Raw genomic sequence first — 11834 nt, 5'->3', positions numbered from 1 at the left:
ATATATTCTGGAGTGTTTCAACTTTGTTTGCTCTAAATAGAACCCTTAGGATGAAAATCAGTAAAGAATAAACTGAGTCATAAACCATAAGATGCTACTCCCTGTTGTGGTTTAGGAGTACTACTCCACAATTTAATGCTCTCTCTGAGACTCTCCAAACCACAAGCCACTCACTCCTTACTCCTATCATGTTTTTAGTAACTTGCTTTTAGGGAATGGTTTTTGTAGGTGGCTGAAAAGAGTGGTTAATAGTCTGGCTTCTTTCAATTAGAACCAAACACCTGTCTAATACTGAGCTTATTATTGCTGGATGTTACTCTATCAAAAAATCAGACATTGGTATCATTACAGGCAATGACCCAACTGATGGTCATCTATTTTGCTGTAATTAGTTTAGTAGCACCTTTTCAATGTGTTTTTGACCTTTCTCTGCATTTGAGAACCCTGTCCTGCTAATGGAGTTCCTGCAATGTTGTAGGTCACTTCCAAGAAAACCCCAAAATGGTAACATATTTAAACAGGTCACTGCATTGTCTTGTGCAGTGGGGTTTGGGCCAAACCTTGGTGTGGGCTCAGCACACCTGTTTTCAAGTCAGCTGTGTGACTGAGGGCATCTTGAAGTCCTTGAAAACATTCTCTGAAATTCTGTGTAGTGCCACTTTAAATGTAAGTTGAGGAACTTTAAATGAAAGTGTGTTAAGTTTTCTTTGCAGAGTGTTATTTAACTAGAGGGATTCTGGATTAATTTAGCAGCCAGGTCTGTTCTTTCAGCCATAAGCCATGCTGTCAGGGAAACTTAATTACACTTTAAGTGGGATGCAAATGAGTTGTGACACTACATCATTTCACATGAAAGGTTCATTACTTACATTAACTGCACAATACTCTCTCCTAAGCATAGGGCTCATTGCAATTTCTCTATTTTTTAACATGGCTACATCTGAATATGGCTTTTACTTTTAATGTGTCTTTTCCTACTACGTGTCCTTACTTAAATCATTTAAGCTTTAAGCTGGTGAATTTATTAAATTACTTGAACCTGAGTGGCATAGAAGATACTACAGTAAGACCTTTAAAGTCTTCCAAAACTCTCACTTTGAAATTATTTGTCTTCTTCTGAGCTTTCATGTGTAGCATATACTGTAATATGACACATGCTCTTTAGTAGGGATGTACATATCTTCCTTCTTTCCCAGAAAAATTAGAAGAAAATAGATGCCATTATTCTTAGCAGTTCACCATATTTGTCAAGTCACAGTAAATAATGATGATGGAATGAAATGTCTTTCTAATGACTCAAAATTATGGAGCTTTGATTCATGGCTGGTCATTTTCAAGTGAGAAAATAAGATATGGTGATATGTCTCAAACTCCTAGAGCAGCTCCATAGTTCCTTGGCAGGTTTCTGCCATTTACCAGTTGTCCCTATACTGGTGAAAAAGGTCAACAGGACAGCAGGTGGAAGGAATTCTTGAGTGCTCTTGGGGCTTATTCTATTATAAATAAATTAATTTTGTTTGCAAGTTCACACTAAGCTAGATTCTAGTTAAACCCTTTGTTGCTGCTTAGAGAGGGTCTTGAAGGCAAAACTCTCAAGTTCTATCAACACTCCACTGCTAATTTCATAATGGCCAATTCTTTTAGCAAACCCCTTTCCATTTCACTGAACTGAGTGCTTGTGAAAAATGCTCAACATGATACCCTTGGAAATGCCTGGCAAGCATGTTTATTGCTAATTCCTGTGGGTTCCTGAGGAGCATTCTGTACCCCTGGCTGGGAGGGTGAACCAATGAGTGTGTATCAGGTTCAGCCTGTATGAAACAGGCTGTTTTCAAAAGCAGAGCTTTATCCAAGCCTTTGGTAGCATCTCTCAAGCAGTAAGGTCACTGTGGAATGGAGTGGGACTCTTCCTTGGAATCCATGGGCCTTCCCTCAGTTGTAGTTTCATTGTGACATTGGGAAAAGTGATACCTGAACAAGTTCTAATGAAAGATTTATTAGGTCTGCAGTCTACCTCAGTCCTAATTTTATGCACCTCTGAAGTATGGCTCATTAAGTGCACTGCTGCAATTTTAAGAAGGGTATCCAAGTTCACAAATGCTGTTTGGCATGCTGCTGTGGCCCCAGCAACAAAATAACTTGCTTTTCCTTAGGGAGACTTTGGGGATCATCATGCATCTCTTAATTTCATCTCTTTCCCTTCTGTTAAATTAGAACAGAAGGGAGATCTTATTACCTTCCCACTGAGTTTGAAACTGTGTGGTTTTGTGAAACTTGTGAGAATGATGACCCAAAAATCATTGTTGTTTTAAACTATACATGCACCTATGACTTCTTTCTGGCCTGAAAACCAGTTCATATATAACTTATACCATTGACCAACAAATTTTGATCTTGCTGATTTTTAAAAATTTTTCATTCCATGAATGTCCCTTTAGTTTTAAAAGATAGAATGCATTAGAAAATGAAAGCAGAGCTTTTCTGAGGTATTTAATCTCTCTGGCTAGGTTATATGTTTGTGGATGTACATATTCTCACACCCAGCAAGAGGACAGGTTTAGCAGTTTCCTTTAATAACAGCCTTTAAGAGCTGAAATATTTTCAAATAGCAAAACTTGCATTTAGAAGGCTTCCAGAGATTACCTGTTTGCTTTTTTTTTGTTGGTTTTTTTTTTTTTTTTTCAATGGAGAGAGGATTGTACTTGGTGGTTATTTAACTTTTTTGGTGTTATCTAGCATCTTCTCATCTTTAAATAATAATCAATGAGTTTGAAAGCAGAATACTGTTTATTGTGCATTCCCGTTTCTGGGAGCAATCTGGCTTGAATGGCTGAAAAAGGGACTGTCCAAAGTCTGAATTTTTTTTCCCTGAAGTAATAAGGAAAAGAAGAGAAAAGAAGTAGAAGGCAGAGACATAAGAGTAACTATGAAACCTGGGACTTTTGGGGAATGTTTTTACTTGCCCTTCCTCTCCCCATTATAGCACTTCAGTTCTTGCATTCTATTTTGTAATAAATATAGATTTTTTTTAATTACACACCAGATTATTATTTAATTATAGTTAAGGCAGTAAAAATGCCTTTTCAATATCTGTGAGAAAAGAGTTATTCCAGTCAGTGCAAATTGTCCAGTGCATTAACAATACTTGGATGTAAAATATTTGCCCCATTACCAGTTATTTCTGTGCAAATCATTAGAATTTCTGGACTACCACGGGATGATAAATGCTAAGAACTTTTGAAAAAAATGTTGATAGTTTTAAAAATGACTGGGAATGAGTGGGAAGTATTTTGGAATAATCTGAAATAATCTTGAATAATCTTAAATCTCTAAATTTGTTTACTTAATATTAAGCTAGATAGTGTCCTAAAGGCCATTGAAATGTTTTGGCCTGTTTTATTTGCTAAACTGCAAAATGTTGATAGAGAAGTATTCCAGTTTCATTTGATTGTGTGTAATCTTGAAGGGGGAACAAGACACAAGTAGAACATCTGTTATGAAAAATGAAATTCAAGATTTGGAGAGCAGCTGTAAAAATACTCCTAAGGAAGCACATACTGGGCAGAAAATACTGTTCTAATATAACACTAACAAAAAAGGATACCTAGCACTACTGCTCAAACATAGAATTGCACAGAATTAGAAACTCAGTACAGTTGTGAAGAGGTATAACACCTAAACCAGTTCTGGGGAATAAAAAGCATGCCAATAAATTACTTGTCATTGTAAATAACAGAATGCTGCATCATTTTCTCTCAGCTGAAGTACAGGTTCTACAAAAACTGCTTTCTCAAACAGTGTGATTTTACTGGAATATTCAGCATTGACTTCCAGGGTGCTGAGGACCAGAATTCCAGGGAGTAAGGGATCTTCAGGGCACTCTCCTGTGTGATTCTTTCTCTCAGCTGCCTGTTCCTGCTGGCTCTTGTGTCTATTGCTTTTGCTGGGTGAGTTGAGTTGGGAGAAGTGGGAAATAACACTTAAAATTTAGCTTTTGCTGTACTGGCCCTTCTAACTCGTACTGGGTAGGGTGGGCATGAGTGAGGGGTGGCAAATGGGAATGACCTGTTACTGATAAAGGTCTTGAGGCAAAAATATAACAAGGAAATTATTACAATTATTTCAGGCACAGCAGTTATGAGTTGGCCAATTTATTGTTTACAATGTGCTTTTGAGGTTGAAATATTTTCCCTTTTCCTGCAGTTGCTATAATTTCTGAAAAAGATGCCATAGTATTTAATAGCAATAATGATAAGAACATCTGAAAGACAGTGAATTTGGAACTAATGGGAAAAAAATTACTTTCCTTGAAAAAAAAAAATGTTGACTGTAAATATTATTCAAAGTGTTCTACTGCAAATATTATTCAAATTGTTCTGAATAAAGGAAGTGTGGTAAATGAGTAGCTTGTCTTGCTTTGAATAGTAAGCTGTTAAAATCACAAATATTTACATTTCAATAGAAGCACTAGGGTACCTCAATGTCTTAACAACTAATTGTCTGTAACTGGAAATGCTATTTTAAAGTAGCCTTTATAGCTATTATTTTTTCTGCCGTGAAATTGCACAGAAGGTGGGGAAGGTTACAGATTAAAAGTAAATTGCAGGAGACAGTTGAGACTAGATATTGCCACCATTGTATTGAGTGGGGTTTTATGCTAAATTAGTTTAAATAGGACTGTCTTGGGACTCTCATCTCAATGAGATTTAGCCTGAAATAGGAGTTGCACTATGCCCACAGTGGTCACTAATTTAATTTTTTCCTTTGTGGCTTATCTTGATGTGGATTTTTCTCCCTTGTGTTCTTTGACATCATGAATTTTATGCCTGTGTTCAGAGAATTTAGAGACTCTGACCAGCTTTTGCTGCAGTGGTGTGAAATTATAAATTATAACCCCTTGAGTTTTTTGGACTTGATGTACTCTTATGAACATTATTTATAAAGCAGAGCTAAGGAAGGATTAACTCCTCCTTTTAGCACAAAGCAATACTGTTTCCACTCAACCTCACGTGATGAGGACAAGGTTTAAATGTGTCAGAAACTGGGATTAATGCTCCACACAGGAGACTCTTTCTCTTATCTACATTAGCAGTGTAATTAGCAGTCCTGTCACAACAGCAGTGTAAAAAAAAAAAAGTTGCATTTTTGTATTTTAACAAATGAGACAAGGCTTACCTGAAAGAGAGGACATTGATGATACTACACAGTAATGGAGTGTATAAACTCTGTTAGGGGTTCCAGAGAGCCTGTTACCCTTTAGTGAGGATAGCAAAAGCATCTTGATATCCTTATCTGTTCTATATAGGAAAAAGAAGTTGATGTCATTCACAAAAAACATGTCTTTTCTTGGGAAGTCTCAGTTTATTTTCTATTTTAATTTATATCTTTTCTCGATTTCGGTTTTTTTTTTTTTTGGTGTAAATTCTAATATTTGCAGAACATGTAAAAGGCAAACAAAAAAAAAAAAAAGCCAACCAAGGGGAAAATGATCCCAAAAATCCTTATTACTTCATGGTTTGTATTTCTTTTAGCAGACACACCCTTTTCCCAATGTGCCACGTTGATGAGGTGCTGATATGCTGTGAATTAGCACAGGTTTTCCTTTTGAGTAAAATAAATAAATGTTAAATTTTAGTATCTTCAAAGTGTTAGTCTTTTTAAAGGGATTTTCAGGAAATGATCATGTTAGTCCAAGGTCCCAGAGCAGTATTTCAATATGGATTGATTTTCCAGGCAACTGAGTCTTTACTTGAGTGCAGTTCTTTTATTTTATTATAATTTCTGTAGTATTCTGAAATACTGACATAAAATGGACTGTTTTCTGGATTGAGGGTCAAATTTCATCAGGTTATATAGAAATATTCCACTGAATTTTTTATCTTTTCTTCCTCTCATGCTGCTCTCAGCTATAAAGGAATATTACTGTGTACAAATTAATAGCTACTTCAAATTCTGGTCACATTGGAAAGCAAGTGAATTCTATCTAAAATAGAGGAAAAGTAATTGAGCCTTTTGACTTCCAAAAGGTAAGTGTAGTTCAGCATTGTTGTAAAGCCAGTGAGAGCCTATTCCATGCATTTTTATGCTTTGATAAATTTGTAATGATTGGTATAGGAAATCAATGGAAATCATATTAAATACTTTTTTTTCTGGTAGGATGATTGCAAAGCAATTTTAGAAGAACCCAGTGAACACACACTTCATTTTAAGCAACAGAAGTCTTTAATAAGTGTAATGATAAAGTAAAAATGGAGACAGCTTGCCCTAAATACATAATTTTTAATGATGCTTGGCAAAGTGCTTGAGCTACAGCATGGAAAGATGTTTGTTTGTGTTGCAGTTTCCATCTCCACAGGCTTTGGCAAAAGCCAGGCAAAACGTGGTTTGTGCTGGTAAATTCTGCAAAAGTCTAATGAATTACAGACCCTGCTTAAGTGTCACTAAATTTGTTTAGTGACTTCTATGATGTGTATTGCCTTTGTGTTGTAAATGCACAACGAGCGCCGTGTCAGGGAAGAACGATGCACCTGACTCCATGTTCTCAGAAGGCTTATTATTTTATTTATTACCTATACTTTAAGTATAAGTACTTTAATTTATTACTTATACTTTATTATGGTAAAGAATGCTATACTATACTAAAGAATACAGAAAGGATACTCACAGAAGGCTAAAAAGATGATAATGAAATCTTGTGACTCTCTCCAGAGTCCTGACACAGCTTGGCACTGATTGGCCAATGAGTGAAAATAACTCACAGCAGAATCCAATGAAACAATCACCTGTGGGTAAACAATCCCCAAACACATTCCACATGTGAGCACAGCACAGGAGAAGCAAATGAGATAAAAATCGTTTCCCTTTTCTCTGAGGCCTTTCAGCTTCCCAGGAGAAAAACCCTGGATGAAGGAATCATGTTCAGGGAATGTGAATGCCACACCTGTGCTGATTTTCTCTGCAGAGAAAGAATCCAGTGAGTGGCACAGCCCATTTCTGCCAAGGTCTGTAATATGTTCATTTTCCCCTTGTATCTTCAATCAGGCACAGAAATACCTGGAGCATGTATGTTAGAAAGTCGACTTCATCCTGTACCTTTGAGATAGTTCTTAATAATAATAAAAGCCCTAGTAGGGTATGACCTAGCTTTCACTGAATCTTGTTTTTAAATAGAAATTAATTAATCTCTTTGGTGAGCTTTTGTTTAGTGTTGTAAATGATTACTTCAAAATCTTATGTTTTTGAGAGTACCAAAAGATAAAGTAATAAAATAATAAAGATATTATTTCTGGAACCAGTCCATACGATTAGCCTTAGCAACTTCTGAATCCTTTTGCATTGTTTATATTAAGCAGATATTATTAATTGTATAGCATCTTAAAAGGTCTTCCTCTAGTCTAACGTTAGTCTTAATTTTAGGATAAATTTTCCATAGTCCATAGTGTACAGCTCTGCACTGTGACACCTCGTAATGGCTTCTGGAAGAATGAATTTCTTAATGATGCCTGATACTCCATCCACTTGAACCTGATCTTCTCATTATTAAAAGAGGAGAAAGATAGGGCTACTACCTTCACATTGTAGAGGATTTGGAACCTTTTAAAAATGGCAATTATTGCCTGCTTCTGTGGGTGTAAGAGTGACCTAACATATCTTTAAAAAAGAAAAAAAAAAAAATCCTAACTTTATAAAATACTTCCAGCTAAGAACTGTCAGTTTACTTTTTCTTGTTTTGAAATTATGGGCAATAATACTCACAAAAGACTCTGCAAGGAGTGTATGCCATAATTTTATTTTTAGGACTAACAGGCTATCATTTTCAAGCACTATTTTATTTTTCCAAGGAAGAAGCACCTGTAAGTTGTCCTGACACCCGTGCTTTTGTGAATGGTGTCTGCAAACAGAGTTTTGGGGGTTTCCTTTTTAAATGTAATCAAAACCATGCTTGCAATTTGAAATATTGCACCTCAGAGCAAATTAACTTTTGGTTGGTGAAAAGGTTTTTTAAACTTCGAGGCTAAAATCCGGTGTATCCTGGAGGTGGCAGCAAAGTACATGCAAGGGAAGGAAGGAGGCCACTAATGCAGAAACGAGAGAGATTAATGCTGCTCTGCAGTGCTGCTGATGACTTTGACTAACTGCATCAGACTCTGCTAGCTTCAAATGACAGAGCAGGTAAATAGAGGGTTGATGTATTTATCTATTATTGTTTGAAATTATCTTGGGTTTGCTCCAAGTGCGCTGAATTCCCACTTCAGGGCATCCATTTTTAGCAGAAGATGGAAGTTTGCATATTTTCCCCTTTCTTTTACAGTATCATTTCAAGCAACTAAGACAAAAAGCCCTTTTGTTTAAAATTTTTCACTTTTGTGTGCCAATCTGGCACCGTTCAAAACCCTATATTCACTAGTCTGCCTGCATTCTTTTTTAAAGAGCTTTCCTTAATCTGGAAATATAAGTATTTCAATCCCTCTTGGTTTTTTTTATGCCTTCAGCATTCATAATGGTGTGATTAACTGGCAAGGTGATTCATACTCTAATAATGGATTGCAAAGGACATCATATTAGACATCCTGTGAGGCCTCTTTACTCCAAAGCATACACACAAAAACGCCCCAGAGACATGAGTTATGGCTGCTGCAGCTGGAATAACAAGAGCTGGGAGTGCTGGGCAGAAACATTATTAAAATGAAAAGCAGAAATCCCGTGGCTGCCAAATTGCAGCTGTTGGTTTCAATGTCCAACTTGTTTGTCAAAACACTGGTTTGTGGAATTGATAAAAGCCGTGGCCAGAATGTTCTACAGGGTAGCAGCCTAAAGCAGAAAAGTTGATTTTAGAGCTGTCTAAATGTTTAGGGTTTTTTTTTGGTAAAGGAAATAGTGTAAGTTTTTGGAAATGGACAGCTGGTTTTTTTGGTTTGGTTTGGTTTAGTTTTTGGGTTTGGTGGGTTTTTTTTGGGTTTTTTTTGTTTTTTTTTTTTTTTTTTTTAATTAAATAAAAGGCCTGGTAGTATGGAGCCATTTATTCCTTTTATTCATAGACACAATATAGGCAGAGATGGAGCAACTTCTCAGTTCCCACTTCACTGTATGTCTAATTTCCAGCTTGTGTGAAAGGGGATCAGAAGATGTCATGTCCAGGAGAAATTTGATGTTTGTTCTTTGTGAAAAAATAAGCACACTAAAACTTTGTATTAGGGGAAAGAGGCATCTGCCTAACATGAAAAAACAAGTTTTGAGGCCTTGCTTCCCTCCTTTCATTTCAGTGATGGGAATGCTGGAATAACAACTTGATGGGGGCAGAGGCAGCAGAGGTGTGTGTGACAGCGAAAGGGGCTGTCCCCTACAACTGTGACCTCTTTGCTGGAGCTTCCATGAAAATCAGTAAGCAGAGCCTATTCCTGCAATGTAGGGGGTCAGTGACCTTTCCCAATGTCCATTTTAGGACGTTGGAAAATGTCCTAAAGGAATATCTTTAGGTGTTCCTAGGTATTCAAAGGTGTTCCTAACTCTTGTTTGAAGAGGAAGGAAGCAGGAAGCCTGGCAGCTTTGTATGGTTAGTAAGAATGTGTAATGGAAAAGTGAGCAGTTGTGGAGGTTTTGCAAGACAGTGTTGTTTTCCTGCTGAGCTAAAGAAAGAGCAGCAAAGTTGGATTTTATTTCTCCTCTGTCTTCTTTCCCAGTGTGTATGGCAGTAGCAATGACAATGTGATTCTAAACTGTCCCTTTTGTGGCAGGTGTGACCAAAGTAGCATCTCTCTGCTACTCTTTCCCCATAAACAGCTTCTTGCACTATTTCCTATTTTATCCACCCACTGTTTCATCCAAAGATGGCTTTTTGTGAAATAGAGGAATGACAAACGTTATTAATACTGTTCTTTCATCTAATGGAATAATAATGATAATAGAATAACTTCCACAATATAACATTGTAGCTAGTGTGCATAACCAGAAAGAAATCCCTGTATTTTAAAATAACAAGGTAAAGCCATTAGAAGAGTATTTTAGATCTCCTTAGAAGATTTAAATTTTTATTGTTTAGGTGATGCCATGGGTGGAGTGGTAGCTTCAGACAAAGTTTATTAAAGAAGTTTTCCTGCTGCTGAGTCATGAGGTGCTGAGAAGTCCCCCTTGCTTAAGGGGTTTAAAGTTGCTCAAGGTTTAAGTTTTCAGCTTTGTTCCTCAAGTTTTAGGGATGGCAAGTCAGATATATTTATAAAAGATGTATTACTTATTATGGCAAGGGAACAGAGAGAAGATTTTAATCAGAAGTACTTACTACACAGCATAAAAGCTAAAGCCACTATAACATAAAATGGCAGAGGGCACTTTATTAAAGGAATAACCTTAAAGCAAGAATATATTAAAGTTAGCAAAGGAAACACTGAATAGAGGTTTTACTGTATCTCACAAGACTGTTTCATGGAATACATCTTGATTATGCTCTTTTCTTCTTAATAAACTGTTAATCTGTGTTTAAAAAAAACAAACCAACACTTCAATTTTTCCTGAAATATGTACTCCTGAAATATGAAAATTGTTCATCTCAGGGAGATCTGTCCTGAAGTCCTTAAAAGAGTTATTTATAATTAGCATTTAGTTTAGCTTATGTGATGTTTAAGATCACCTAGAGCTTTTATATTAAGTGGCTCACATAACTTTTGCTAAACCCACTTGGAAGTAAGATTCAAATTAATCCCAGGCAATATTTTACTGAAGATTAAGAGGTATTTCCTGTCCAGCCTTGAAAAGAGGGAAGGACAAAATTACCAAATTTGTCTCAGATGTAAAGTCATGTTGTTTAACCTTATTAATAAACAGAACTGAGAAATGTGTTCAACAAAGTAGAATTTTTTTGTGCAGGATTTCTCTTTTTTACTAGAGACTAGTCTTGTATTCAGGGTTTTTTTCCCATTTGTTTAAAGGTGCACTTAATGGTAGATTTCAACTTCAAATGGTTTCAAATCCACTGAGTTGACTCACACCTCTTAATATTTAAGGAAGACAGCTTTCATGTTTTCTCCCTTTTGAAACTTTTGCTGGCACTAGTATATATCAGAACCATCTTAACAATTTCAATGCTGGAAATTGAGATGCAGCCCATGAATTTTTTCTATTTCACATACATCTGCACCCTGTGAAGACCTTATTAATACATTATTTATAATGTATTAATAACATTATTAATAAACAGAACTGAGAAATATGTTCAACGAAGCAGACATTTTTGTGCAGGATTTCTCTTTTTTACTGGTGACTAATCTTGTATTCAGGGTTTTTTTCCCATTTGTTTAAAGGTGCACTTAATGGTAGATTTTCAGCTTCAAATGCTTTCAAATCCACTGAGTTAACTCACACCTCTTAATATTTAAGGAAGACAGCTTTCATGTTTTCTCCCTTTTGAAACTTTTGCTGGCACCAGTGTGTGTCAGAATTATTTTAACAATTTGCATGCTGGGATTTGAGATGCAGCCCATGAATTTTTTCTGTTTCACATACATCTGCACTCTGTGAAGACCCTGTGACGCTGTTCCTTGTTCCCACATCTCACCATTATTTTGAAATCCATCAGATTCAGTTCCTCTCTTAATTTCTCTGCAATGAAAGTTGCTGCACTGTAGTTTTATTGCTCATTCTCTTGATATGTCATGCCACCAAGGAGGGTCAAGGAATATTGAGGAGATGCTTTGTTCCAGAGCAAATGAGATGCATAAGGAATTCAGATGGTTGTAGCAAATCTCCTTCATTGTGCCAATCACTGGTATTTGTATCATCTTTCTAAGCAACGTGGCATGTGGCAAAAATATGTCTCAGTGATAGTTTGGAACATATTAACT

The sequence above is a fragment of the Fringilla coelebs genome (genome assembly GCF_963513975.1).
Source record: "Fringilla coelebs genome assembly, chromosome: 4".
NCBI classification, from domain to species: domain Eukaryota; kingdom Metazoa; phylum Chordata; class Aves; order Passeriformes; family Fringillidae; genus Fringilla; species Fringilla coelebs.
The sequence above is the reverse complement of the archived record's forward strand: the minus strand, read 5'-3'. Positions refer to the sequence as shown.